We start from the raw sequence: 4,495 nt of genomic DNA, 5'->3' as shown, positions 1-4,495 counted from the left end.
TTTTTTTTACAATTTTCAGATTTTTAATGACCAAAGTCATTAATTAATTTTTAAGCCACCAAGCTGAAATGCAATACCGAAGTCCGGGCTTCGTCGGAGATTACTTGACCAAAATTTCAACCAATTTGGTTGAAAAATGAGAGCGTGACAGTGCCGCCTCAACTTTCACGAAAAGCCGGATATGACGTCATCAAAGACATTTATCAAAAAAATGAAAAAAAGTCTAGAGCGGGGCTCACACACAGGTGGAGCAAGCGGAGCAAGGGTGGAGTAGGCTGCACCAGGCGGAGAGATGACGCTACTTCCGTTGCAGGAGTGGAGAAAGTTGTGTGTGCGGTGCGGAGCAAGGAATAGGACACGTTTCTATTTTTTGGCTCCGGTGCAGCGGTGCAGCCAATCAGCGCACTCATCACTTTCTCCGGAAATAGTAGTGTGACACTAGGTGGCATCCCAAATAACGACGGCCGCCTTTTTCGAAAGAACTTTTTCATGGATTTTACACAAGAATACCGAAACGGAAAGATAGAATGTGGTTTCCGCTAGATTTCAAGTCACGCTTTTCACTTTTCCGAGGAAGCCAACAGCTGAGTGTGAAGAAACGCTGCTGTTCAACTTCGAAATCTCCAGTCGCAGACGACCTTCGCTTTTGCAGTACAGTCAATGCAGGTGCAATGTTACTCATTTCGATCAGCTCGTTTTCGTATATATTTTTGCATTAAGATCATGTACAATGATTGGAATCAAAGGAGGAATGACTTCGGTATGCAAATGCGTTGGTTTGGCCGAAATCAATACAGCAGTAATTAAGCTAGGTTCTTTCTCGTCAGTTTGTTTTTTGCGACTGAAGTTTGTCTTCTGAATGTACCACTTGCTTGATTTTGATTGTTTGTTCAGCTCCTCGGCACAAAATTCATCATGCAAGATATCAATTTGTTGAATGATAACGGGATAAGTGAAGTTCAAACATGTATCTGCTTGCAAAAACAATCGCAGGGACAGATCTATCTGCTTCATTGACTGACAGATTGTCATTAAATTTCCAACGTAAAATGACTCGTTTGCAGACTCTCTAATTAGATCCATCGAGTGTTTGTGTTCTTAGATCCATTGGCTATGCAGGCTTTTTGCGATCATAACATTGTTTGGGTTTGTGCAGGTGCAATCTGCAGATCAGAGGAGATTGACCGCAGGGTGACGCAGTGTCAGTGATCAATGCAACTTGTGTTCGACACTCAATATTGCCTTCTACCAAACTCAAGGGCAAAACAAAAGGTACATGCTTGTGAATTCATATTATGTAATGTCTGTGAAGATTAACACCGTTTTTAGCTCTAGTCTGAGTGATCATGCTTATTAATATCCAATTCAAGTTACATACGATACATACTCCGCCCCAGCACCACCCTCACCCCATAGCACTGCTATTCAGATACTACAGTCCAACAACTAACCCTCTAAAAGTCCCCCCCCCCCCCCCCCCACTCTCGGTGTAACATCTGTTGCTATCTGCCTTTGTGTGGTAATGGGAAACTCGTGCTCAAATAGTTTCAGAACTTTTGATATTATAAGAGTTTTATTTACCAATGGTTCTCCCCTCCCTCCTTCATATTACACCGACACTCTCTATGCCCACCCTCCACCCCCTTCCCCCATCCCTTCCCTCAACAGGCACGTCTACTAAAGTCTCAGACGTGATAGGATTAAGAGGATGCCACAATGATCCGGGTAACTTTGCAAATAATCATACTGATATAACAGAAGAAAGTTATTCCACAGTCATTTCTACTTATACATTACAGTGTTACAAAACAGGAATTTGTGCTAAGTTATAATCTACAAACAACAAAGACCCTCCAGCTCCCCCCCCCCTCCTCACCTGCAACATATATACATGTTCATGTCCAACTTTCCCAGTGGCTCTTAATCTTATGTCTATGACTGTTGATATTGAAGAGTAGAAAGTGTTTAGTTTTCAATGACTAAATTTCCCCTCACACACACACACACACACACACACAAACACACACGCACATGCACATAGCTGTTGTCTCCTTCTCAATCTCTCTGTGTCTCTCTGTTTAATTAAAATATTTGGATCACTAACTCTTCACTGAGATTCAGTGTTATGTGTTATGTGGAGTAAGATTAGTGAATGTTGCTGCTGATTCTGTTGTTCTTACTGTTCTTCCTCCCTGCATAATCTTTTTTCTCCTTAAACAGTTTTTTTTTATTACTACAGTGCGTCTATGGAGTGTACATCAGAGATGTGATGGGACCAAAAACATTCCAAAATGAAACAGGTAACTTTTTAAACTGGTCTTCATTTTGTTTATTGAGAAGTTGGTTCACATGATACATTTCAGAGTCGTCCTTTTAAATTCGTTAAATATTGCACCAGTCACTACATCTATAGATTATCAGATTAAGTTGTCTTCTTCTGCATTATGCATATGCAATATTCATCTTTAGTGCGCGCGCGCGCGCGTGTGTGTGTGTGTGTGTGTGTGTGTGTGTGTGTGTGTGTGTTTATTGGTTGAAGACGACACAGGCCCCTTCCCTCATTTGTTTATCTGTGTGCGAGACTTCGTGAGTCAGTTGCATAGGCAGGATAGCTAACTGAGTTGCCTGCAAGACCATTAACGGCATTTATGAGATCTTAGTCAATGCATCCCTCAGACAACCAGTTACACCGTTAATGACACATGAAGCAATAAGGTAACTATCAGATAACACTTGTATACACACAATCCACTCGGACAAGATCAACAAAATCTTACGATCTTGTTAACTCATTGGAGACGTAATGTTTTAGTCCTTTTTTTTGGTTGAAAATGTGCTGAAAAAAGAAGATTACAGCTAGATCAAAACTCAAAAGTGTTCCAAATTACCCCTCCATTTGACCTGTGAACTCGCCACTGTGTTGACCTTTGTCATGCATAAGATATAGTTAATAATCGCCAAATATTAACTAACTAGGTCAACAGGTCAAGAAGTATTAAGCATTTTTATGGGCTGCATTTGTTTCATTTGTGTCACCCTTTATGTTTATACTTTTGCAGGCTGGTGTGGAGTTCTGATGTTGCCAGGGCGATGGAAGACACATACATGACATATAAACAAGCTTCCCTGTGAAGTGTTTTGATCACAAATCACCATTATTTTACACATTTATGCATATCTATTCTCAGCTCAGACTTGTGCTTTGAAATTGGATGTTTAAGTACTAGCTAAAAAACCCTGAATAAAGTCTTCGCAATACATGGAATGGGATCAAAAGTGTGTGTGTGTGTGTGTGTGTGTGTGTGTGTGTGTGTGTGTGTGTGTGAAAACAACATTCAAAAATGAGGGTGAGATAAAACATAAAAAAGCTACAGCACAGATACTTTTTTGTCTAGCGTCAAGGACGGATCCAGGGGGGGTTCCTGTCACCCCCCCCCCCCCCCGGCCTGAACATGTATCTCCTCCAAGGGTGAAAATAAAATAAAAATCAATAAATCATGACAAATATTCGGAGAACGCGCCAGCTAGATTCCACATATTCTCATCTACATTTCAAAACGTCCAGACCTCCCTAGCGCCCTCAACTAATGAACCCCTAACTGACACAATTGGGGGCCCCCCCAACCTGATACGGTCCGGCCATGAGCGTTCTATATCGTCCTCTTTAGAAACTTGTTGCGCTGTTGACACACGTACGTTTCTATTTGCAAACATCCATAAAGTAATATTTTGTTAATCATGTTTAAAACATTTCTTCTGAGTAGAGTGAAGCTAAATCAAACCACACACAAAATGAAAAAAACTAAATCTAAATCAAAGCCATATTGCGCGTAACATAAAGCAACAGTCTAACCGTCTGCAAGAGAGATTGTTAGTAGTAGATCTAAAAAAAAAAAGAATGGATTCCATGGAAGCTAGTGTAACTATACACATTCAACATCTTTGAAGCTTCGGATATAACTCGATAAAACAAAAAAGAACCAAAACTTAAAACATGTCCCAACAGTTGTTAGTCCACCTCTCTCTTCACCCGACCCCCACACTCACATAGTTTGTGTCTGAAAAGCTCTAAAACGCACTGGCACACACGCATACACACTGACTTATACAGAGTCCATTTAGAAATATGTTCAGTAATTGCGATAAAAGACAAGACTTTTGTCTCCTTTGGTAAACATCACGGTGTTTTTTTCCCGCCACTTCTTATCCACGTGTAAAAATATTTCCCATCAGACTGCGCGAGTGGAGAAACTACGTCATATCATAGGGGAATCCCCTACCGGAGCAGGATCGGAGCAGCCTGCTCCGGAACCGGAGCTTGTGTGTGAGAGGGCAGGTGGAGAGCGGAGCAGGATCGGAGCAGCCTGCTCCGCTTGCTCCGCCTGTGTGTGAGCCCCGCTTAAGGATATCATACCCAGGAACTCTCATGTCAAATTTCATAAAGATCGGTCCAGTAGTTTAGTCTGAATCGCTCTACACACACACACAGACAGAC

General features: G+C 41.5%; 1 long non-coding RNA gene across 1 annotated transcript; it reads left to right on the top strand.

Moving 5' to 3' along the window:
* Positions 1-231: 231 nt before the first annotated feature.
* On the top strand, positions 232-3,242 carry LOC138968619 (uncharacterized). Its single transcript, XR_011456240.1, has 4 exons — positions 232-666; positions 1,157-1,272; positions 2,240-2,300; positions 3,060-3,242. It is a non-coding gene; the product is annotated as an uncharacterized lncRNA (long non-coding RNA).
* Positions 3,243-4,495: the final 1,253 nt, after the last annotated feature.

This window comes from Littorina saxatilis, linkage group LG1, assembly GCF_037325665.1.
Source record: "Littorina saxatilis isolate snail1 linkage group LG1, US_GU_Lsax_2.0, whole genome shotgun sequence".
Taxonomy (NCBI): domain Eukaryota; kingdom Metazoa; phylum Mollusca; class Gastropoda; order Littorinimorpha; family Littorinidae; genus Littorina; species Littorina saxatilis.
This window is presented reverse-complemented; position numbering and strand designations above follow the sequence as displayed.